This window comes from Chiloscyllium plagiosum, unplaced genomic scaffold, assembly GCF_037043375.1.
Source record: "Chiloscyllium plagiosum isolate Xiang-an unplaced genomic scaffold, Cpla_swu_hap1 HiC_scaffold_27, whole genome shotgun sequence".
Classification (NCBI taxonomy): domain Eukaryota; kingdom Metazoa; phylum Chordata; class Chondrichthyes; order Orectolobiformes; family Hemiscylliidae; genus Chiloscyllium; species Chiloscyllium plagiosum.
The window spans coordinates 7,300,857-7,326,978 of NW_028270165.1; the positions used below are offsets into that span (position 1 = coordinate 7,300,857).

At 46.1% G+C, this 26,122-nt stretch overlaps 1 long non-coding RNA gene across 4 annotated transcripts in view; it reads left to right on the forward strand.

Annotated features, from left to right (window-relative positions):
• The first annotated feature begins 130 nt into the window (after nt 1-130).
• Nucleotides 131-26,122, forward strand: part of LOC148142987 (uncharacterized) — a 33,406-nt gene continuing 7,414 nt past the window's right edge. The window contains exons 1-3 of one of the 4 annotated variants that reach the window (XR_015751084.1): nt 131-276; nt 9,560-9,664; nt 12,831-13,170. This is a non-coding gene — a long non-coding RNA (uncharacterized LOC148142987). Of the gene's footprint in view, nt 420-9,559; nt 9,665-12,830; nt 13,171-26,122 lie in introns of those variants that run through there. The other 3 variants (XR_015751087.1, XR_015751085.1, XR_015751086.1) reach the window with 3 other exon arrangements.

The following is a 26,122-nucleotide window of genomic DNA, read 5'->3' on the forward strand; positions in this document are numbered from 1 at the left end:
TTTGTTTTTGTGAATGAGCAGTTGTAGCGCGAGGTGGCTGTTGCTTGGTGACGGTGAGGCTCCCCCGGCCCCGCCCATCCCCCGTGCAGACGTCACGCGGGGGCGAAGGCGGTTGGGAGGAGAAGTCGCTCGAGCGGGGAAGCGGCGGGAGGGCGGCCGTTAGGAAAATGGCGCCGTGCGGCCCGGGGCAGACACCCGTCACTGGGCACCGCCGCTTTCCTGGCGCAGCTGCTGTGTCACGGCCACACCGGCCGGCTGTACAGCAGGCAGGAGCCGGTGAGCATTCTGGAGGCGGATGGGGTTAAGGGCCTGCTTGGGAACTCGTCGGCCGCCTGGGTGGTGGAGTTCTACTGGTCGTGGGGCGGCCCCTGTGTCAACTATGGGGCCACCTGGAAGGTACTGGGCCCGGGAGGTGAAAGGTGAGGCAGGTTGTGGGGGGGACGGAGGGGAAGGAATGTGGGGCCTGTCCTGTCCTGTCATAGTGACATTTTACACTCACTTTCCATCTGCTTTTACTGGCGCTTGTGCTGTTTCCCCCTCACTGTTTGTTTAATCCTTGTGCTGTTTCCCCCTCACTGTTTGTTTAATCCTTGTGCTGTTTCCCCCTCACTGTTTGTTTAATCCTTGTGCTGTTTCCCCCTCACTGTTTGTTTTAATCCTTGTGCTGTTTCCCCCTCACTGTTTGTTTTAATCCTTGTGCTGTTTCCCCCTCACTGTTTGTTTTAATCCTTGTGCTGTTTCCCCCTCACTGTTTGTTTTAATCCTTGTGCTGTTTCCCCCTCACTGTTTGTTTTAATCCTTGTGCTGTTTCCCCCTCACTGTTTGTTTTAATCCTTGTGCTGTTTACCCCTCACTGTTTGTTTTAATCCTTGTGCTGTTTACCCCTCACTGTTTGTTTTAATCCTTGTGCTGTTTACCCCTCACTGTTTGTTTTAATCCTTGTGCTGTTTACCCCTCACTGTTTGTTTTAATCCTTGTGCTGTTTACCCCTCACTGTTTGTTTTAATCCTTGTGCTGTTTCCCCCTCACTGTTTGTTTTAATCCTTGTGCTGTTTCCCCCTCACTGTTTGTTTTAATCCTTGTGCTGTTTCCCCCTCACTGTTTGTTTTAATCCTTGTGCTGTTTCCCCCTCACTGTTTGTTTTAATCTTTGTGCTGTTTCCCCCTCACTGTTTGTTTAATCCTTGTGCTGTTTCCCCCTCACTGTTTGTTTAATCCTTGTGCTGTTTACCCTCACTGTTTGTTTAATCCTTGTGCTGTTTAATCCTTGTGCTGTTTACCCCTCACTGTTTGTTTTAATCCTTGTGCTGTTTACCCCTCACTGTTTGTTTTAATCCTTGTGCTGTTTACCCCTCACTGTTTGTTTTAATCCTTGTGCTGTTTCCCCCTCACTGTTTGTTTTAATCCTTGTGCTGTTTCCCCCTCACTGTTTGTTTTAATCCTTGTGCTGTTTCCCCCTCACTGTTTGTTTTAATCCTTGTGCTGTTTCCCCCTCACTGTTTGTTTTAATCCTTGTGCTGTTTACCCCTCACTGTTTGTTTTAATCCTTGTGCTGTTTACCCCTCACTGTTTGTTTTAATCCTTGTGCTGTTTCCCCCTCACTGTTTGTTTTAATCCTTGTGCTGTTTCCCCCTCACTGTTTGTTTTAATCCTTGTGCTGTTTCCCCCTCACTGTTTGTTTTAATCCTTGTGCTGTTTCCCCCTCACTGTTTGTTTTAATCTTTGTGCTGTTTCCCCCTCACTGTTTGTTTAATCCTTGTGATGTTTGCCCTTTGCTGAGGGTAGTGTGTAAATACTAGTGAAGGAGATTATGCACCAGCATGTATATGTTCCTCAGGCAATGAAGGGGCAGGATCTGTTGAGAATGGTTGGTCAAGTGTGTGGTGTACTAAACCTTGTTAATATGGGTATAGTTATGATTTGGAGATGCCAGTGTTGGATAGGGATGTACAAAGTTAAAATTCACACAACACCAGGTTATCGTCCAACAGGTTTAATCAGCTGATGAAGTAGCATCACTCCGAAAGCTAGTGTGCTTCCAATTAAACCTGTTGGACTATAACCTGGTGTTGTGTGAATTTTAACTGGGTATAGTTTGTTACTTGGAAAATATACTTTTTATTATTTAGAGTCATAGAGATGTAAAGCATGGAAACAGACCCATTTGGTCCAACCTGTCCATGCCAGCCAAATATCCTAAATTAATCTAGTCACATTTGTCAGCACTTGGCTCATATCCCTCTAAATCCTTCCTATTCATATACCCATCCAGATGCCTTTTAAATACTGTAATTATACCGGCTTCCACTACTTCCTCTGGCAGTTCATTCCATACAAGCACCACCCTCTGCATGGAAACGTTGCCCCTTTGGTACCTTTTATATCTTTCTGCTCTCACCCTAAATCTATGCCCTCTAGTTGTGAACTTCACCCCAACACTGAGGAAAAGACACAAAAACATTGAGCAGCCAGACAAATGCAAAAGCAATAAAATATCGAGACACATAGTGTAAAACAAATTATGGCTCTAATCCTTTTTGTTCTCTGAGGCATATGGACACTTAAAATCTGTCAATAACATCAGCATTGCTACAGAGCATATTGTGTACACTCCTCAGTGTCAACAAGCAGGGCACATGTTTGCCGGAGTCACCAAAACATTGGGCATGTTCCTCGCTGTCGGCAGAAAAGGGGCGAGACCTACTTTTGATGGGCAAATAAGGAGCACTGGAGGACCAGAAGGAGACTTGTCCTCATGCCAATTGGAGCTCCCCTATTGTCTGAATGCGGAAGGTGGACCATGAGCTTCTTAAGGTCCTGCTCCTCTTCTCACACTGAATTAAGATTGAGCTTCACCTCAGACTGCAACTTCCTTCCTCTGTCCAACATCTGTGAGTACAGCACTCACCCTTTTCCATTTACGTTTCATTCTGGGGTTCAATTGTTGACTTGGAGCAACTGAAAGGAATGGGAATGAATCCAGCGAGGGGATAGAGTCTAGAAAAGTTAGTCCATGCCTGTGTCTCAATTGGCAAAACAGACAGGCAGGAGTCTGGAAGAATGCAGCAAGCCAGGCAGTATCAGGAGGTGGAGAAGTCGACATTTCAGGTGTCACCCTTGTTCAGGACTGGTGGTGAGTATAGGGAGAGCTGCAGAACAAGGGTATGCTGAGGGCAGGGTGATGAAGTGGGGATAGGTGTAGATAGGTAGAGGGTACGACCTGGTTGGTGAATGCGAGGAAGGAACCTAGTTGGTGGCAGGGAGGTGGAGGGGCAAGGGCTCGGAAGGGAGTTTGGGATGGGAAGGGAGGTTATTTGAATTTGGAGAACTCACTGCTGAGTCCTTCGGGCTGTGGACTGCTCAGGTGGAAGATGAGGTGTTGTTCCTCCAATTTGCGCTTTGGTTTGTTGTGGCAATGGATGGGGCCAAAAATGGTCATGTCAGAAAGGGAGTGGGAAGGGGAATGAAAATGGGTGGTGACTGGGAGGTCCGGTCGGCCTCTGCAGACCTGGCTGCGATGCTCGGCGAACCGTTCCCCAAGTTTACGCTCAGGCTCCCCGACGTAGAGAAGGCCACAGTTGGCAAATACAGTACCCCAACGTAAAGTTACAGCCTTTGCTGTGAAAAAAAGTAGAAAGGTATATTGTTTAAATGGTGATATATTGGGATGTGGAGAAAGTGAGGACTGGAGATGCTGGAGATTAGAGTCAAAAAGTGTGGTGCTGGAAAAGCACAGTAGGTCAAGCAGCATCGGAGCAGTAGGACAGTCGAGGTTTTGGGCGCAAGCCTTCATCAAGAATGATGCGTGGATGTTCAGAGGGGCATCAGTGTCCATCTGTGCCAGTTGTCAGACAGGTGCAGCAGGCAATGAGCAAGGCAAGTGGTGTATTAGCAAGAGGAATTGAGTTCAGAAGCGGGGATGTCTTCCTGCAGTTAGGGGGTCATTGAATATACGAGGAGAAAGTGAGGTCTGCCGATGCTGGAGATCAGAGCTGAAAATGTGTTGCTGGAACAGCGCAGCAGGTCAGGCAGCATCCAGGGAACAGGAGAATCGACGTTTGATTCCTAAAGAAGGGCTTATGCCCGAAACGTCGATTCTGCTGTTCCCTGGATGCTGCCTGACCTGCTGTGCTGTTCCAGCAACACATTTTCAGGTCATTGAATATATTCAAGGCTGAGTTCATCTGATGTTTATGTGGATGTTTATGGGGAAGGCAAGAAAATGGTCTTGAGACAAGTACAGAACCGAGTTACAGAACCATACAGCACAGAAACAGACCCTTCAGTCCAACTAGTCCATGCTGACCCCCTATGTTCACCAGCTAAACCAGTCCCACATGCAGTGTTTTGGCCCATACCCTTCTGAACATTTCCTAATCATGTAATTATCCAAATGTCTTTTAAACCTTGTAACTGTACCTGCATCCACCACTTCCTCCGGACATTCAGTCCACACGTGAACTGAATATAAAAAAAATTGTGTCCTTCAAGTCTTTTTAAAATCTCTTTCTCCTCTCACATTCAAAATTTACTCCGTCATCTTGAAACCCCCAGCCTAGGGGAAGGACACCTGTCCTTCACCTCATCTCTCCCCTCATGATTTTATAAACCTTGATAAGGTCACATCTCCACCTCCTCTGCTCCAGTGAAAAAGTCCCAGCCCATCCACCTAGATGCAGGTAGATCCATATCCAGTCATGATCGGTTCAATGCTGGTCCCAATTCTCTCTCACGGTGTCCAGGACAGCAAGAGACCACAAGACATAGAAGCAGAAATTAGACCACCAGGTCTGCTCATACCATTCAATCATCGCTGATCAGTTTCTCAATCCCATTCTTCCACTTTCAACAAAGTGAAAACGGACGGAGAGAGTGTGGGATGGAGATTTTCCGCTTCTAGGGAATAATAGAGGAAAGAGAGTTCACTATAAATTAGAATTTTTGGGATCGGCTGATGAGCCAAGGAGTGTCAGTTGGAGTTTAATTTAGAGAAGTCTGAGGTTTGCATTTTGGTCAAGCAATCCAGGCAGGACTGATGCAGTTAGGGGAATGTTGCAGAATAAAGAGACCTTGGAGTGCAGGTTCATAGTTCCTTGAAAGTGGAGTCTCAGGTAGATAGAATAATGAAGAAGGCGTTTGGTTTGCTTTCCTTCATTGCTCAGAGCATTCAGTATAGGAGTTGGGAGGTCATGTAATACACTCTTTCCCCCTCAAAGGTGTGGTATCTAACTGCTTCATTGTTTCTAGTAAATACAGCCCACACCTCCCGCTACTGCCATAACATGAAAGCACTAGCTTTTGGAGTTCTGCTCTTTTATCAGGTGGTTGTGGAGAATAAGATCATGATCACAGAATTTATAGCCAAAGGAGTCCAGTGTCATGGAGATGTGATACATTAAACAATTTAGATTAAATCTTCCATCTTTTAGAATGGGGTTCTGTTCTTTGGTATGTTAATCCCAGAACCTGTTTTCAGTAACTTTCTCAAGAACGTAATTTAAATGCAGAGCTTTTCTATCCAAAATGTCAGGCTGACTCGACATTGGGACCCAGACAGAATTCACACCGATTGAAGGGTAGGCTGGGACGTTTTTCATTGGAGCACAGGAGGTTGAAAGGTGAAGGTGTCTGGTGCCTCATTAGCAAGTTTGCAGATGACATTCAGATTGATGGAATATCAGATAGTGAAGGGGACTGTCAGATGATACAGTAGAATACTATAGGGCGGCACGGTGGCACAGTGGTTAGCACTGCTGCCTCACAGCACCAGAGACTCGGGTTCAATTCCCGCCTCAGGCGACTGACTGTGTGGAGTTTGCACGTTCTCCCCGTGTCTGCGTGGGTTTCCTCCGGGTGCTCCGGTTTCCTCCCACAGTCCAAAGATGTGCAGGGTCAGGTGAATTGGCCATACTAAATTGCCCGTAGTGTTAGGTAAGGGGTAAATGTATGGGTGGGTTTCGCTTCGGCAGGTCGGAGTGGACTTGTTGGGCCGAAGGGCCTGTTTCCACACTGTAATCTAATCTAATCTAATCTAATATAGATTGGAGAGTTGGGAAGAGAAATTGAGTTTAATCCAGACAAATGCGAGGTGATGCATTTTGGAAGGTGCAATTCGAGAGCAAACTATACATTAAATGGGAAGGTCCTGGGGGAAATTGATGTACAGAGAGATCTGGGTGTTCAGATCTATTGTTCTCTGAAGATGGCAATGCCTGTCAGTAGAGTGGTTAAGGCAGCATACAACATGCTTTCCATCATCGGACGGAGTATTGAGTACAAGAGCTGGCAGGTCATGTTAAAGTTATATAAGATTTTGGTTCGGCCACATTTGGAATACTGCTGTACAATTCCGGTCGCCAGATTTCCCAAAGGATGTGGATGCTTTGGAGAGGGTGCAGAGGAGGTTCACCAGGATGTTGCCTGTTATGGAGAGCGCTAACTATGAGGAGAGGTTGAGTAGATTAGGAGTATTTTCATTGGAAAATAGGAGGTTGAGGAGGGGTCTTGATTGAGGCCTATAAAACCATGAGGCATGTAGACAGGGGTAGATAGGAAGAATTTTTTTTCCCCCATAGGGGAAGACTTAATTATCGGAGTCACGAGTTCAAAGTGAGAAGGGAAAGGTTTGAGGGAGATCTACATGGAAAGTTCTTTATGCAGAGGGTGGTGGGTGCCTCAAATGCAGTGGAGGCAGTAGGGGTGGGATCGATAGCGTCATTTAAGATGTATCTAGACAGATACATGAATCGGCAGGGAGCAAAGGGATACAGATCCTTAGAAAATAGGCAGCAGGTTTAGATAGAGAATCTCGATCAGCATAGCCTTGGAGGGCTGAAGGGCCTGTTCCTGTGCTGTAAGGTTCTTTGTTCTCTTTATAGAGGTTTCCAAAACCATGAGGGGCATAGATAAGATGAACGGCATGTCATTTCAAGATTAGGCTGCAAATTAATGTGAGAGGAGAAAGATTTTAATAAGAGATGAGGAGCACCTTTTTTGTAAACAGAGTGGTTTGTGTGTGGAATAAATGTCCAGAGGAAATAGTGGATGCTGGTTGTGTAACAACGTTTAAAAGACATTTGGATAAGTACATGAATAGGAAAGGTTCAGGGGGATATGGTTCAAACACAGGTAGGTGGGACTAGTTTAGTTTGTGAATATAGTCAGCATGGACTAGTTGGGCTGAATGGTCTGTTTCAGTGCTGTATGACCCTTTAACTGTTCTGTACTGGTCTTAAAATCATTTTACTTGCCTTCCCCCAGAAACATCCACTTCTTTCTTGTTCTAAAATCAGACAAACTCAGCCTTGAATATATTCAATGACCCCCTAACTGCAGAGACTTCTGAACTCATTTCCTCTTGCTGATTGCTTGCTGCACCCGTCTGACAACTGGCAGAGACTGGTGTGGAAGGATGCTGAGGCCACTTTTTACATCCACACATCATTCCTGAGGAAGGGCTCATGCCTGAAACGTTGATTCTCCTGCTTCTCGGATGCTGTCTGATCTGCTGTGCTTTTCCAGTGCCACACTTTTCAACTGTCATCTCCAGCATCTGCAGTCCTCACTTTCTCCACATCCCAATATGTCACCATTTAAACAACGCACCTCCTTTCAGCAGTTATTTGTTCGTAACTGAGGCTATAACTTCACACTGTGGGACTGCATTTGCCATGTGTTTGCCAATTGAGATACAGACCTGGACCAACGTTTCCCGACTCTGTCCCCTCCCTGGATTCACTCACTTTCTTCAGTTGCTGCAAGTCAACAATTGGCTTCTCATTGGTCTATTTGAAGAAGGGTTTGCACCGTTTTTGCAGACAGCGAAGAGCATGAATGGCTTTTGTTGAACCAGCATGGAAACAGACCCTTCGGTCCAACCCGTCCATGCTGACCAGATATCCCATCCCAATCTAGTCCCACCTGCCAGCATTTGGCCCATATCCCTCCAAACCCTTCCTATTCATGTACCCATCCAAATGCCTCTTAAATGTTACAATTGTACCAGCCTCCACCACTTCCTCTGGCAGCTCATTCCATACACGTACCACTTTCTGTGTGAAAAAGTTGCCCAGTAAGTCTCTTTTATATCTTTCCCCTCTCACCCTAAACCTATACCCTTGACTTCTGGACTCCCCCACCCCAGGGAAAAGACTTTGTCTATCTATCCTATCCATGCCCCTTTGTAAGCCTCAGCTTCCGACGCTGCAGGGAAAATAGCCCCAACCTGTTTAGCCTCTCCCTATACCTCAAATCCTCAAACCCTGGAAACATCCTTGTGAATCTTTTCTGAACTCTTTCAAGTTTCACAAAATCTTTCCAATAGGAAGGAGACCAGAATTACACACAATATTGCAACAGTGGCCTAACCAATGTCCTGCACAGCCGCCACATGACCTCCCAACCTCTGTACTCAATACTCTGACCAATAAAGGAAAGCATACCAAACACCACCTTTACTATTCTATCTATCTGTGACGCCAGTTTCAAGGAGATATGAACCTGCACTCTGAGGTGTCTTCGTTCAGCAACACTCCCTAGGACCTTACCATTAAGTGTATAAGTCCTGCTAAGATTTGCTTTCCCAAAATGCAGCACCTCACATTTATCTGAATTAAACTCCATCTGCACTTCTCAGCCCATTGGCCAATCTGGTCAAGATCCTGTTGTAATCTGAGGTAACCCTCTTCACTGTCCACTGCACCTCCAATTTTGGTGTCATCTGCAAACTTACTAACTGTACCTCTTATGCTCGCATCCAAATCATTAATGTAAATGACAAAAAGTAGAGGGCCCAGCACCGATCCTTCTGGCACTCCACTGGTCACAGGCCTCCAGTCTGAAAAACAACCCTCCATCGCCACCCTCTGTCTTCTACCTTTCAGCCAGTTCTGTATCCAAATGGCTAGTTCTCCCTGTATTCCATGAGATCTAATCTTGCTAATCAGTCTCCCATGGGGAACCTTGTCGAATGCCTTACTGAAGTCTATATGGATCACATCTACCGCTCTGCCCTCCTCAATCCTCTTTACTTCCTCAAAAAACTCCAAATTTGAGACATGATTTCCCACACACAAAGCCATGTTGACTATCCCTAATCAGTCCTTGCCTTTCCAAACACATTTACATCCTGTCCCTCAGGACTCCCTCCAACAACTTGCCCGCCACCGATGTCAGGCTCACTGGTCTATAGTTCCCTGGCTTGTCCTTACCACCCTTCTTAAACAGTGGCACCACGTTAGCTAACCTCCAGTCTTCCGGCACCTCACCTGACATGCGCAGTGTGCTCTATGGAGATGCTGTTCCTGATGGATTTAAAGTGTCCAAATGCCACAATTTCTTCCCCTGTCACTCGACATAACCACGCACGCTGCTCGCTGTGTTTGATGTTCATCTTCCCTATAACCCTCATGATTTTATAAATCTCAAATGAGGTCACCCCTCAACCTCCTGTGCTCCAGTGAAGTGTCTCAGCCTCTCCTTACAACTCAAACCCTCCAGTCCTGGCAACATCCTGGTAAATCTTTACTGAACCCTTTCTAATAGAATTCTTCCTATTACAGGGCCACCAGAAGCGTTCTCAGTACTCTACAAGTGGCTTCACCAACATCCTGTACAACTTCAACATTATGTCCCAGCTGCTTTGTTCAATGGTGTGAACAATTCAGGTAAGTGTGCTGAATGCCTTCTGAAGCTTCCTTCCAACCAGTGATGCAACTTTCAAAGAAGTATATATCTGAACCCCCCCGCCCCCCACCATATCCCTCTGTACAAGTCCTGCCCTTCCTTATTTTGGCAAAATGCAACCCCTCACTTTTTATCTATACACATGTTCTCTCTCAGACATACACACATACACGCCCCCCCAACACACACACCCTTTCACAGGCTTCTCCTCCATCACACTCACTTTACCAAGCATGTGCACACATACTCTCTTACACGCACTCTCATGCTGCACACATACATATAACAATGTGGTGCATTTGCAGAATTATATTTACAGATATATTCAATTTTGCACAAAACGCAAGGTAGTCAATCCATGTAATATTTTACTAATTCCTAGTTTGGAAATAGAACCAGTCCGATTTAAGATTGGGATACTCTCACACCTTTCATGCATTGTCTGGACTGAGGTGTCACCTGTTTTTTAAAAAGACCTTAAGTGATCTTGAGAATATGACTTAATAGTAGTACTGCGATGTACACATTAATGAACTAATACCTGCAACCCATTCTAAAAGATGAAAGACTTAACAGCAATCTACGTTTGTCAATATATCATCAGTTGCATGACACTGATCTTTTGCTCTTAACTCTGTGTCTTATGATCCTGTTCGACAGCTACCCGATGAAGGAGCAGCACTCTGAAAGCTAATGCTTCCAAATAAACCTGTTGGACTATAACCTGGTGTTGTGATTTTTAAACCTAGTCCCACCTAATCCAACAGCAGCACCTCCACCTCGTTTCTAGTGAACACAGCCCATACTTCCCAGTGCTGCCAGTAAACTGCCGATGAAATGATGCACTCCTGAAAAATTTATAGTTTCTAACGAAACTAGCTACTCATTCATTGCTCCATCTCATACACAACATTGGAAACTTAGTGCAGAAGGCTGCAAGAAATGAGCAGCTTAAAACAAAAACCGCTTGGAGCTTTCAATGAGAGCCTGAGCCCAGCAGTACGTTCTGGTTCTGGTTACCTTTATTTTGTGTCCCAATATGGTTACAGCTTCAGACCCCCCCCCTCCCTCCTCCCCCCCTCCCCCAGCAAAAAGGGCAGAGAAAGAGTAGCTGTTTTTTACACAACTCCACAACAGGGGGGAGGAGCAAAGGGCGGGGCAAGGCCAACAGCAGGCCCCCACACTACGCCTGCATTGCCTTGCACAGTTTACAAAAATCCCTTCCCCTTCCAAGACTCCCCACAGTGTGGGAGCAGGCCACTCGGCCCAAAGACTACACACTGATCCTCCGAAAGGTAACCCACTACCACAATTCCCCTATTGCTCAACATTTACCCCTGACTAATGAACCTAACCTGCACATCCCTGGGCACTATCTGAACCTGGACAAAGTTAAAAATCTCACAACACCTGGCGAAGTCCGACAGTTTATTTGGAAACACGAGCTTCGGAGCACTGCTTCTTCATCAGGTGATTGTGGACAATAAGATCATGTGGCACAGAATTTATAGGAAAACATTAAAGTGCCCTGCCACTGAACTGATATACTGAACAAACCTGGATTGTTAAGTCTTTCATATTTTAGAATAGGTTGCAGCAATCATTAATATGTCAATCCCAGAACTTCCAGTAAGGCATCTTCAAGATAGCTTAAGGCTTTCAGAACAAATGGTGACACCTCTGTTCAGACAATGCATTAAAGGTGTGAGGTCAGAGTCTGTCTGTTTTCAAGTCTTAAGGCAGACTGGTTATAGAGTCATGGAGATGTACAGCACGGAAACAGACCCTTCAGTCCAACTCGTATATGCCGACCAGGTATCCCAACCCAATCTCGTCCCACCTGCCAGCACCCAGCCCACATCCCTCCAGTTGCCTTTTAAATGTTGCAATGTACCAGACTCCATCACTTCCTCTGGCAGCTCATTTCATACATGTACCACCCTCTGAGTGAAAACGTTGTCCCTTAGGTCTCTTTTATATCTTTCCCCTCTCACTGTAAACTTATGCCCTCCAGTTCTGGACTCCCCACCCCAGGGAAAAGACTTTGTCTATCTATCCTATCCATGCCCCTCATGATTTTATAAACCTCTATAAGGTCACCCCCCAGCCTCTGACGCTCCAGGGAAAACAGCCCCAGCCTATTCAGTCTCTCCCTATAGCACAAATCTTCCAGTCTTGGCAACATCCTTGTAAATCTTTTCTGAACCCTTAAGTTTCACAACATCTTTCTGCTAGGAAGGGAACCAGAATTGCATGCAATATTCCAACTATACAGCTGTAACATGACCTCCCAACTCCTGTACTCAATACTCTGACCAATAAAGGAAAGCATACCAAATGCCATCTGCACTATCCTATTGACCTACGACTCCACTTTCATAGAGCTGTGAACCTGCACTCCAAGGTCTCTTTGTTCAGCAACACTCCCTCGGACCTTACCATTAAGTGTACAAGTCCTTCTAAGATTTGCTTTCCCAAAGTGCAGCACCTCACATTTACCTAAATTAGATTCCACTTGCCACTTCTCAGCCCATTGGCCCATCTGATCAAGATCCCATTGTAATCTGAGGTAACCTCCTTCGTTGTCCACTACACCTCCAATTTTGGTGTCATCAGCAAACTTACTTACTATACCACTTATGCTCACATCCAAAAAGTAGTGGGCCCATTATCTATTTTCAAAGTGGAATTTACAATATATTACATGTATTGACTGCCTGCAGATTGTGCAGTCTTTGAGTAAAGTAGAATGTATTTGCAAACATCATGCTACAAAGACAAACTCCCCCCATGGATGATCTATCTCATCCATGAGATAGAGAAAAAGTCTATGTCCGTGCTGTATATTCTGTCTATTTGATAACAGATGCTTTATTCCTGTTGGTGTAAATGTTGTTGTAATTCAAAGCTGGGTACTAATAGATGTAAGGGTGACAGAATTCCTCAAGTAGGGCACTGGAAGATTCCTGGGAGACCCCTATTCCTGGTTTACTTCCTCATGAACAAACATTAAGCACGTGCGCCTATTTATGATTTTTGTTTCATTTTTCTTGTTTGATTCCCTGCTATGACTGCACCTTGTATCAGGATGGTTGACAGGCTGGGAGATTATGGGTTGGATCTTGATTGAATATTTTATCGTTCCAGAAGTTATAAAAGGCGGGGTCAAAGCTTTACAGAAATCCAGCAGAGCTGAGAACAGACCGACATCTTAGTCTGTGGGAACAGGAGGATCAACACAGGACAGAGAAATCAGGGCCTGAAATCTGAGCTGACACCAGACCATCGTGTGATCAGTGCTTTGATTAGCAGCATCCTTCTACATCAGTCAATGCCAGTTATCAGACAGGTGCAGCAAGGCAAGTGGTATATTAACAAGCTGAACTGAGATTAGAAGTGGGGATGTCTTCCTGCAGTTAGGGGGTCATTGAATATATTCAAGGCTGAGTTCATCTGATTTTTGAACAATAAAGTGTGGATTTCTTTGTGCGCAGGAGGTGTTTTTTTTTTTATTTTGAATGGTTTATGTGTTGGATGCAGGTACAGTATCCACGTTGAAGGTGGAAGGCAAGAAAATGGTTTTAAGACCACTACAGAACAGTTACGTTAGACAGCACAGAAACGGACCCTTCAGTCCAACTATTCCATGCTGCCTACGTTCTCAAACTAAACTGGTGCCACTTGCCAGTGTTTGGCCCATATCCCTCCGCACCGTGCCTCTTCATGTACTTATCCAAATGTCTTTTAAACGTTGCATCTGAATGTGCATCCATCACTTCCTCTTTACATTCACTCCACACGTGAAACACTCTGTTTAGAAACAAACTTTTCCTGATTCTGTCCGCTCCGTGAATTCATTCCCTTTCCTTTCGGTTGCTGCAAGTCGTAAATTGAAGCCCAGAATGAAAAACATGGAAAAGGAGTTGTGAAGAGAGTACCATACACTCAGATGGTTGACAGAATAAGGAGGTTACAGTCTGGAGCAAACTCAAACTTCATTCAGAGAGAGCAGCAGCAGCTTCCGAAGCTCATGTTCCAACGTCTGCATTCAGACAATAGGAAGGCTCTGATTGGCAGGAGGACCAGTCACCTTCCGGTCCTCCAGGGCTCCTGACTGGCCTCTTTCACTACCCTGTGTCCCAATGATGCAACTTTCAAAGAACTATGTACCTGATTTGGAGATGCCGGTGTTTGACTGGGGTGTGCGAAGTTAAATTTCACACAATACCAGGTGATACTCTAACAGGCTCATTTGTAAGCACTAGCATTTGGAGCACTGCTCTTTCATCAGGTGGTTGTGTCTTATGATCCTGTTCCACAAACACCCAATGAAGAAGCTCGTGCTTCCAAATAAGCCAGTTGGACGATAACCTGGTGTTGAGTTTTAACTTTATCCACCCCAGTCCAACACCGGCACCTCCACATCATATCTAGTGAACCAAGCACACACTTCTCAGTGCTGCCAGGAAACTACAATGCTGATGACATTGCACTCCTGAAAATTTTACAATTTCTAACAATACTGGCTACTCATTCACTGCTGCAACAGATACACAACATTGGAAACATAGTACAGGAGACTGTCAGAAATGAGCACAGCAGGTCAGGCAGCATCTGAGGAGCAGGAACATCAACGTTTCTGGCAAAAACCTGAGGAAGGGCTTTTGCCCGAAATGTCAATTTCCCTGGTCCTCGTACGCTGCCTGACCTGCTGTGCTTTGCCAGCACCACTCTAATCTTGACTCTGATCTCCAGCATCAGCAGTTCTCACTTTCACATGTAAAATGAGCAGTTTTAAAACAAAAACCTGTTGCAGTTTAAAGCTCTCAGTGAGAGTCAGAGCTCAGTGTGAAGTTCAGGTAATCTTTATTGTGACCCAACTTTGTTACAGCTTCAGAATCTCCCAGCAGAAAGGTGTAGAAAAAGTAGCAATTTTTAAAAAATAGCTCAAGGTCAAAGTGCAACCCCTCACTTTCTTCATTATTGGTCACCACTGAGTCGTCCCTTTGTAACTGCATCCTTGGTACAGCCTTAACCTGGAGGAAGTATTGCCTCACTCAGCAATTTCAACCTGTATTCCAATCAAGTTGGATGAGCAGCGTAGAGTCCACCAGACTGTTGTGGGGCTGGACTCACGTGTCGGCCAGACCAGGTAAAGGATGCAGCTGGGACGACTGCTCTAATAACTGCTCAAGTCTTCCCTAAAAAAGAACTGAGTGAATCAGATGGGGGTTTTCTTCCACCCCCACCCCACCGACAATGGTTTCACCGTTAGATTCTGAACTCCAGATTTCTGACCAAATTCGAATTCCACCATCTGTCGCGGTGGGAATCGAACTCGGGAGCCACTGGAACTGGGTTGATAGTCCAGTTAATAAAGGCACTCGGCCGTCATTCTTTCAATCCCCCTGCAATGCCACATGATCCTGCTGGTGACTCCGCAGGTGGGAGGAGCAGTTGAAGGCCTCTCCCCTGCGTGGACTCACCGGTGCCTCAGCAGGGCAGAGGCCTGGATAAAGGCCTACCCCCACACTGTGTAGGGGAACGGTCTCTTCCCCCGTGTGGACCCGCTGGTGGATCAGCAAGGAGGAAGCCTGGGTAAAGGCCTACCCGCACTCGGGGCAGCTGAAGGGCCTCTTCCCCTGTGTGGACCCGTTGGTGCCTCAACAGGTTGGAGGATTCACGGAATGTCTTTCTGCACTCGGGGCAGCTGAAGGGCCTCTTCCCCCGTGTGGACCCACCGGTGCCTCAACAGGGCAGAGGCCTGGATAAAGGCCTTCCCGCACTCAGGGCAGCTGATTCCCTGCTGTGACTACACTGTGCCTGGATTGTTGACTGGCTGGGAGATTGTGGATTGGGGCTTGATTGACTGAATGTTTGTTTGTCCCAGAAGGTGTAGAAGGGGGGGTTCAGAGCTTCAACAGACATCCAGCAGAGCTGAGAACAGACAGACATCCACGTGCCTTTTAATTGTTGTAATTGTGCCAGCCTCCATCACTTCCTCTGGCAGTTCATTCCATACATGCACCACCCTCTGTAGTGGTTGCCCCTCCAATCTCTTAAATCATTCCACTCTCACCTCAAACATATGCCTTCTAGTTTTGGACTGCCATACCCTGGGGAAAAGACTTTAGGGTTTCCCTTCTGTCCATGGCCCTTACAAAGGTCTATAAGTTTACTCCTCAGCCTCTGATGCTCCATGGAAAATGCCCCTGGCCTATTCTTTTCTGACCCCTTTCAAAGTTTCATAACATCTTTCCTACAGCAGGGAGACCAGAACTAAATGCAGTATTCCAAAAGTGGCTTAACCAACATCCTGGACAGCCACAACATGACCTCCCAACTCATCTACTCAATGCTCTGACCAACAAAGGCTATCCTCTCTACCTGAGAACTATGGAACCTGCACTCCAAGGACTCTTTGTTCTGCAACATTCCCCTTAACTGTGTCAGTCCTGCCTGGATTGCTTGACCAAAATGCAACAACTCACATTTCTCCAAATTAAATTCCATCTACCACTCTTTGGCCCATCCGATCAATTCTAATTTATAGCGAACTCACTTTTCTCTCTCATTCCCTAGAAACTGAAAATCTCCATCCCACACACACTCCCTCCATTCTCACTTTGCTGACCCTAATCCCTGCTCTACCTCATCCTGAAGGGTCTGGCTCATGCTGATTAACAGGCGCACACTCGGCGGGTGGGTCTAATTGAAACATACATAGTTTTCAAAGCCCGGACAGAGTGGACATTGCGAAGATGTTTCCATTGGTAGGACAGACTTGGGCCAGAGGGCACAGACTTGGGCCAGAGGGCACAGCCTTAGAGTAAATGGTAGACCTTTTAGAACGGAGAAACTTCTTCAGCCAGAGAGCGGTGAATCTGTGGAATCTATTTCCACAGAAGGCTGTGCAGGCCAGGTCACTGAGGATATTTAAAAACTGAGACAGATAGGTTCTTGAGTATCAAGGGGATCAAAGGTTACGGGGAGAAAGTGGGAGAATGGGGCAGGTGGGACTAGTTTAGTTTGTGAACACAGTCAGCATGGTCTAGTTGGATTGAAGGGTCTATTTGTGCTCTCTGGCTCTGTAACTGTTCTAAACTGGTCTTGAAACCATTTTCATGCCTTCCTCTTGTTCAAAAATCCAATTAAGATCATGGCTAATCTATTCACCATCTGAGATCCTCCTCCCTGCATTGTCCCAACTACCCTTAATTCCCCTACCATTGCAAAAACCCATCCAATTGTGTCTTGAATATACTTAATGAAGCTGCCTTTACTGCTTCCTGGGGCAGAGAATTCCATAGATACACTACACTCCAGGAAAAGCAGTTCCTCCTCATCTCTGTCCTAAATTTACTCCTCCTAATCTTGAGCCTGGTTTCATTCACCAGCAGAAATGACTCAATAAGTAGAGTTTCATCCTCACAGTGCAACGAATTCCCACTTTGCACCAAAACCTCGGATTTACTCACTCACTCAGTTGCTGTCTCACAAATGCAAGATTTCATTGTAACTTCTACTCCCATTAAGGGAAAAGCATCTTTGAAAAGTCCTCAGAAACACTTCAGCTCTCACCGAAGATGATTAGAGTCATACAGCACAGAAACAGACCCTTTGTCCATCCACGTTAAGGGCAAAGCATCTTTGAGAGCTGCTCTGAAACTCCAGCCTTCACAATCACACTTCTGCTCTCACCGAAGATGATTAGAGTTATATAGAACCGAATCAGACCCTTTGTCCATCCACACATCATTCCTGATGAAGTGCTCGGGACCGAAATGTCGACTCTCCTGGTCCTCAGATGCTGCCTGACTTACCACCTTTTTCAGCGCCACACTTTGACTCTCATCTCCAACATCTGCAGTTCTCACTTTCTCCACATTCCACAGTATCACCATTTAAACAATACATCTCCTTCCTGCTTTTTTGTTTCATAGCAAAGACTATAACTTCACATTGAGATACTGCATTTGCCACGTGTTTGTAAATTGTGGTCTTCTCAACTTCGGGGAGACTGAGCGTAAACTTGGGGAACGGATTGGCGAGCATCACAGCTGGGTCCGCAGAGGCTGACCAGACCTCCCAGTCACCATCGATTTTAATTCCCCTTCCCACTCCCTTTCTGACAAGAACATCATAGGCTTCCTCTATTGCCACAACGAACCAAACTGCAAATTAGGGAACAACACCCCATCTTCCGCCCGGGCAGACTACAGCCTGCAGGACCCAACATCGAGTTCTCCAATTTCAAATAACCTCCCTTTCCATCACCCAACTCCCTTCTCAGCTCCGTGCCCCTCACTACCACTCCTTCCTGCCACCAACCTGATTTCTTCCACCCAATGATTCATCAGACCGATTCTTCACCTATCCCCACTTTAGCCCCCGGTCCCGGCACCTATCCCCAGTCCTGAAGAAGGGTTACACCCGAAATATCGACTTCTACACCTCGCGATGCTGCTTGATTTGCTGTGTCCTTCCAGCCTCCTGTCTGTCTATTTTGCCAATTGAGACACAGACCTCGATCACTTTTCCATAGTCTGTCCCCTTTCCTTTCAGTTGCTGTAAGTCAACAATTGAACTCCGGAAAGAAATAGAAATGGCAAAGGGGGCGAGAAAAGAGAGTGCCGTACTCACAGATCTCAGACAGAGGAAGGAATTTGCAGTCTGGGTGAAGCTCAATGTTGTTTCAGAAAGAGAGGAGCAGGAGTAGCAGCTTTAGAAACTCATGGTCCAACTTCCGCATTCAGACAATGGGGTGGCTCTGATTGGCAGGAGGACCAGTTTTGTTTTGGTCCTCCACGGTTCCCTATTGGACCATCAAAGGAAGGTCGCGCGCCATTTTTTGCGGAAAGCGATGAGCATGCCCAGTGTTTAGCTGACACCGGTGGGCATGTGCACTGCGTTACTGACACCGGGAAACATGCGCAGTATGCTCACTAGGGATGCTGGTGTTCCTGTCAGATTTTAAGAGTCCAAATGCCAATAAGACAAAAAAGGGATCGAGCTACAATTTGTTTTTCCCTGTGATTCGACATTGTATTGTTTTTGCATTCTGTCTGGCTGCTCAACTTTTGTATGTCTTTTCCCCACGTTGCGCGAGTCCAGAACTGGAGGGCATGGGTTTAGGGTGAGAGGGGAAAGATTTCTGAGGGGCAACCTTTTTGCACAGACGCTGATGCGTGTCAGCCAGAGGAAGTGGTGGAGGCCAGTACAATGATAATATTTAAAATGCATCTGGATGGGGATATGAATAGGACAGATTCAGAGGGATAAGGGGCCAAATGCAGGCAAATGGGTCACTAGATTAATTTAGGATATCTGGTCGGCATAGACCCAAGGGTATGTTTCTGTGCTCTGTGACGCTATTTCTAGATAGTTGGGACCAACTTCACAAGAGTAGGACTAGGCCATTCACCCCGTACATTCAAGATCAGAGTGGTGTTGGAAATCACAGCAGGTCAGGCAGCATCCAAGGAGCAGGAAAATCAATGTTTCAGGCAAAAGCCTCGAATGCTGCCTGACCGGCTGTGCTTTTCCAGCACCACTCTAATCTTGACTCTAATCTCCTGCATCTGCAGTGCTCATTTTCGCCCATTCACCCCTTCCAGCCTCTCTGCGTTTATTTCAGTGAAAGAATCAGATAGATTTCAGCAGCTCTTTTAAAAAACTTGAACACGCTTTCTGGCTTTAACGATGTTTCTGAAGATATCATTTTAGGTTTAGGGTGTAGGTTTGATATCCAGACGTTTCATCACCTGGCTAGGTAACATCTTCAGTGGCAACGTCCAAGTGAAGCGAAGCTGTTGTTTCCTGCTTTCTATTTATATCTTTCTCCTGGATGGGGTTCCTGGGGTTTGTGGTGATGTCATTTCCTGTTCGTTTTCTGAGAGGCTGATGACATCACCACAAACCCTAGGAACCCCATCCAGGAGAAAGATATAAATAGAAAGCAGGAGACACAGCTGCACTTCACTTGGAGGTCGTCACTGATGATGTTACCTAGCCAGGTGATGAAACGTCTGGATATCAAACCTACAGCCCAGCGAGCAAACCTACACCCTAAACCTCAACCTGAGCTACAAACCTTCACAAACCTTGCAAACATCATTTTAGGTATTCTCAATTTTGAAGATCAGCCATTTATCACCCCTCCCAACTCATTACTATCCATTATCTCTCTCTCTCTCTGTCCTTGATACAGCGGTCAAAGATGGTTCGAGGCTCGAGAAAGGACGGGTGTGGTGGGAGCTGGGGAGAATAGAGACCAAAAGGATGGGGGACAGAGAGAGAGAGAACATGGCGGTCAGAGGGTGGGGGTAGAGAGAGAGAATGAGTGGGGTTGATAGAGAGATTGAGTGGGGGAGAGAGAGTGGGCATGGCGGAGAGGTGGGGAAGGGCAGGGTGTTACTAGGCACACAGAAACACAAGATGGCTACTGAACCATCAGTTGGCCAACTTGACACACAAGATGGCCGCTGGATCACAATATGGAGAGAAATAGCAGAGCAGATACAGACACTGCCTGGGGCCACCAGAATGCCAGCACAATGGACTCACAACCCAGGTGATTAGTTTAAGGCGGGTGGGGGAGAGAATACACATGAGTAATGAACACTGCCCGCCGAAGTGTCTGGGTCCAGCCAACACCTCTTATAGAAGTGTCAGCAGAGCAGGTAAGGGCTGTTTGGCAGGGGCTGCTTGAAGGCTCAGTGACGTTTGTTTAACGGTTTAAATTTGAAAGTTTTTTTTTTAAAAAGCGCGAAGCGGATCTGGAAGTTGGTGTAGCGTAAGCTTACCTGGGTAGGTTTCTTCCCCTATAAAAGCACGCAGGAGAGGAACCCGAGGCACTACAGAGGTGCCTAACCTAATAATAAGACCCGTTGTGGTAAGTAGATAAGTGCTGCATTTTGCTTGTTCTATTCTTGGACCTAGTTTGTTTTTAAAAGGTTACTTTTAGAGGGATGGCAGTGATGGTAGGGCAATGTTCCTCTTGCAACATGTTTGAGGTGAGGGATGCCATGGTCGTCCCTGCTGATTACTCTTGCAGGAAGTGCACCCATCTCCAACTCCTCCAAGACCGTGTTAGGGAACTGGAGCTGGAGTTGGATGAACTTAGGATCATTCGGGAGGCAGAGGGGGTCATAGATCGGAGCTTTAGGGAAGTAGTAACTCCAAAGATTGCAGACAGATGGGTGACAGTGAGGGGGACTGGGAAGAAGCAGCCAGTGCAGGGACCCCTGCGGCCATTCCCCTCAAGAACAAGTACACCATTTTGGATACTTGTGGGGGGGACAACTTACCAGGGGTAAGCAATGGGGTTCAGGCCTCTGGCACGGAGCCTGTCCCCGTTGCTCAGAAGGGAAGGGTGGAGAAGAGCAGAGCAATAGTTATTGGGGACTCAATAGTTCGGGGCACAGATAGGCGGTTCTGTGGGGGCAAGAGAGACTCACGTTTGGTATGTTGCCTCCCAGGTGCAAGGGCCCGTGACGTCTCTGATCGTGTTTTCCGGATCCTTAAGGGGGAGGGGGAGGGGGAGCAGCCTGAAGTCGTGGTCCACATTGACACAAACGACATAGATAGGAAGAGGGTTGAGGATGTTAGGCAGGCTTTCAGGGAGCTAGGTTGGAAGCTCAGAGTTAGAACAAACAGAGTTGTTGTCTCTGGTTTGTTACCCGTGCCACGTGATAGAGAGTCGAGGAATAAGGAGAGAGAACAGTTAAATGCGTGGCTACAGGGATGGTGCAGGAGGGAGGGATTCCGGTATCTGGATAACTGGGGTTCTTTCTTGGGAAGGTGGGACATCTATAAACAGGATGGTCTACACCTGAACCTGAGGGGCACCAGTATCCTTGGGGGGAGGTTTGCTAGTGCTCTTCGGTGGGGGGCGTTTTAAACTAATTCTACAGGGGCATGGGAACCTAGACTGTAGCTTTAGGGTGCAGGACCTGGAGTGTAGGGAGGTTAGGAACATGGCATCAATCTCAAAGGAGGGTGCCTGTAAACAGGAAAGTGGCTTGAAGTGTGTATACTTCAATGCAAGAAGTATATGAAATAAGGTAGGTGAACTTGCAGCATGGATTGGTACCTGGGATTTCGATGTTGTGGCTATTACGGAGACATGGGTAGAACAGGGACAGGATTGGCTGTTGCAGGTTCCAGGTTAATGTTTTAGTAGGGTCAGAGGTGGGGGTAAAAGAGGGGGAGGTGTGGCATTGCTTGTCAAAGATAGTATTACAGCGGTGGAAAGGACGATGGATGAAGACTCGCCATCTGAGGTAGTTTGGGCTGAGGTTAGGAATAGGAAAGGTGAGGTCACCCTGTTAGGAGTTTTCTACAGGCCTCCTAATAGTCCTAGAGACGTAGAAGAAAGGATTGCGAGGATGATTCAGGAGAAGAGTGAAAGTAATAGGGTGGTTGTTATGGGGGACTTTAACTTTCCAGATATTGACTGGGAAAGCGAAAGCTCGAGTTCATTAGATGGGTCAGTGTTTGTCCAATGTGTGCAGGAGGGTTTCCTGACACAATATGTAGACAGGCCAACAAGAGGTGAGGCCATACTGGATTTGGTTCTGGGTAACGAACGAGGCCAGGTGTTAGAATTGGAGGTAGGTGAGCACTTTGGGGACAGTGACCACAATTCGGTGACTTTTACTCTAGTGATGGAGAGGGATAAGTGTGCACTGCAGGGCAAGAGTTATAGCTAAGGGCAGAGAAATTATGATATGGTGAGGCACGACTTAGGATGCGTGGCTTGGAAAAGTAGGCTTCAAGGGAAGGGCGCAATTGATATGTGGAGCTTGTTCAAGGAGCAACTATTGAGTGTTCTTGATAAATATGTACCTGTCAGGCAGGGAGGAAAGGGTCGTGTGAGGGAACCGTGGTTTAATAAGGAATTGGAATCCCTTGTTAAAGGGAAGAGGGCGGCCTATGTAAAGATGAGGTGTGAAGGTTCAATTGGGGCGATTGATAGTTATAAGGTAGCCAGGAAGGATCTGAAGAGAGAACTAAAAGCAGCAAGGAGGGGACATGAAAAGGTCTTAGTTGGTAGGATTAGGGAAAACCCAAAGGCTTTCTAAAGGTATGTCAGGAATAAAAGAATGACTAGGGTAGGAATAGGTCCAGTCAAGGATAGTAGTGGGAAGTTGCATGTGGAGGCTGAAGAGATTGGGGAAGACACTGAATGAATACTTTTCATCAGTATTCACTCAGGAACAGGACATTGTTGCCGATGTGAATACTGAGTCACAATTAATTAGAATGGATGGCTTTGAGGTATGTAGGGAAGAGGTGTTGGAAATCCTGGAAAGGGTGAAAATAGATAAGTCCCCTGGGCCTGATGGTATTTATCCTAGGATTCTCTGGGAAGCAAGGGAGGAGATTGCAGAGCCATTGGACTTGATTTTTATGTCCTCATTGTCTACAGGAATAGTGCCAGAAGACTGGAGAATAGCAAATGTGGTTCCCTTGTTCAAGAAGGGGAGTAGGGATAACCCTAGTAACTATAGGCTGGCGAGTCTCACTTCTGTTGTGTGCAAAAGTCTTAGAGAGAATTGTAAGGGATAGGATTTATGAACATCTGGATAGGAATAATGTGATCAAGGATAGTCAGCATGGTTTTGTGAAGGGTAGGTCGTGCCTCACAAACCTTATTGAATTCTTTGAGAAGGTGACTAAGGAGGTGGACGAGGCTAAAGCTGTAGATGTGGTGTATATGGATTTTAGTAAGGCGTTTGATAAGGTTCCCCATGGTAGGCTACTGCAAAAAATACGGAGGTATGGCATTGAGGGTAAGTTGGAGGTTTGGATTAGGAATTGGCTGGCTGGAAGAAGACAGAGGGTAGTAGTTGATGGAAAAGGTTCATCTTGGAGTGCAGTTACTAGCGGTGTTCCGCAAGGATCTATTTTGGGACCATTGCTGTTTGTCATTTTTATAAATGACCTGGAGGAGGGGCTAGAAGGTTGGGTGAGCAAGTTTGCGGATGATACGAAAGTCGGTGGAGTTGTTCACAGTGAGGAAGGATGTGGCAGGTTACAGCGGGATATCGATAAGCTGCAGAGCTGGGAAGAAAAGTGGCAAATGGAGTTCAATGTAGCTAAGTGTGAAGTGATTCACTTTGTTCAGAGTAACAAGAAGATGGGGTACTGGGCTAATGGTCGGATACTTGGTAGTGTGGATGAGCAGAGGGATCTTGGTGTCCATGTACACAGATCTCTGAAAGTTGCCACCCAGGTAAATAGTGCTGTGAAGAAGGCATATGGCATACTGGCTTTTATTGGTAGAGGAATTGAGTTCCGGAGTCCTGAGGTCATGTTGCAGATGTATAAGACTCTGGTGCGGCCGCATCTGGAGTATTGTGTGCAGTTTTGGTCGCCATACTATAGGAAGGATGTGGAGGCAATGGAACGGGTGCAAAGGAGGTTTACCAGGATGTTGCCTGGTATGGTAGGAAGTTCGTATGAGGAAAGGCTGAGGCACTTGGGGCTGTTTTCATTGGAGAAAAGACGGTTTAGGGGTGACTTGATAGAGGTGAACAAGATGATTAGGGGTTTAGATAGGGTTGACCATGAGAACCTTTTTCCACGTATGGAGTCAGCTATTACGAGGGGGCATAGCTTTAAATTAAGGGATGGTAGGTATAGGACTGATGTTAGGGGTAGACTCTTTACTCAGCGAGTCGTGAGTTCATGGAATGCCCTGCCAGTAGCAGTGGCGGACTCTCCCTCTTTATGGGCATTTAAACGGGCATTGGATAGGCATATGGAGGATAGTGGGCTAGTGTAGGTTAGGTGGGCTTGGATCGGCGCAACATCGAGGGCCAAAGGGCCTGTACTGCGCTGTATTTTTCTATGTTCAATGTCTTTGGGATGGATCCAAAACTTACTTCGTTAATGATTGAAAATACTTTGACCTCTGGAACTGCCTGCCAGAGAGTGTGTTGGAGTCAGATTCAATTATGGATCATTAAACTGAAAAGGAAAGCAAGGTACTGTAGTGGATGTCAGAATATGAGTTTCCTGATTGGGACTGTTCACTTGTTCCTGTTACCATTTCAGGTTGCTAACTTTTCGTTAGCATCCTGCACATGTTGGTAATTCTTCTCCTTTCTAGTATCTCAGTGACAAATCTAGTTTATGAATTGTTCCTATGATATCTCATGAACGGGTTTATGATATTCACAGTGTTGTGGGTCACAGTGTGTCCAAGTGAGGAAAAACAAACTGTTCATCTTAAATATTTGATTTTAAACAATGGAAATAAAATTAATGTTTGGAAAACACAACTTGCTGTGTAGTAAGATCATCAGAAATAGGAATGGGAGTAAGTAATTGACCGTTGAGATGCTCTGTCTTTCATTTATCTAAATTCTCTTTCCTGCACTTGTTTTTTCATGACTTCATCTGCTGAAGTGACTACACTCCAAAAGCTTGTGATTTCAACATAAGAGCATAAGAACTAGGAGCAAGAGTTGGCCTTCTAGCCCTTCGAGTCTGCTCCACCACTCAATAAGATTATGACTAATCTTTTCGTGGACTATGCTGCACTTACCTGCGTTTTCACCATATCCTTAATTCTTTTATTTTTCAAAAACGTATCTACTGCTTCTCTTGATTGCTGAAGTAATGTCAAATACTTCCCTGGGCAAGGAATTCCATAGATTAACAACCTGCTGGGTGAAGAAGTTTCTTCTCAGTTCAGTTTTAAACCTGCTTCCTCTAATCTTGAGGCCATGCGCTCTTATCCTAGTCTCACCTACCAATGCAACATCCTATTTCTATTTCTTTCATAATGTAATATATTTCTGTAAGATCCCCTCCAAACAAACCTGCTGGACTATAACCTGGTGTCATGTGACTTATGACTAAAAAATTTGTTATTACACATCCTCATAGCAGTGGGATTTCAGGGCTCGAAGATAGGGACACTACCACTGCGCCTTAAAAAAAACCTCTGCAGCAAATAGGCCCTCTTCTACTGAATGAATGGGGAGAGGTTCCTTCCCAACATGGGATACAAATATTATACCCTCAGAGCCCATTACACTAAATTGAGCCCTCTTCGATTGAATGAATGGATGTGGAGGTGCCACAGTTGAATTGGTTGATAACGTTAAAAATCACATCTTCCCCCTGAATATGTGACACTACCGCTATAGCCCCACAGCCCGTTGCAGTAAATTGGGTCATCTGCTGCTGAATGAATGAACGGGAATGAAAAGGGCGGATACACTGACGATTGTGAAATTCCCCACCAATCCCAAAGCTTGTGGTCGGTACCGACTAATCGGAGAGAGATATTGCAGAGGGTGGGACCAACACAACGCGCAAAGCCAGCCGCCATTGGTCAGGTGGAGTAAGGTGCACTCTGATTGGAGGGGACGCGAATGACGCGTGCCACTGAAGGAGGAGATGGAAAGAAGAAGAAAAACAAA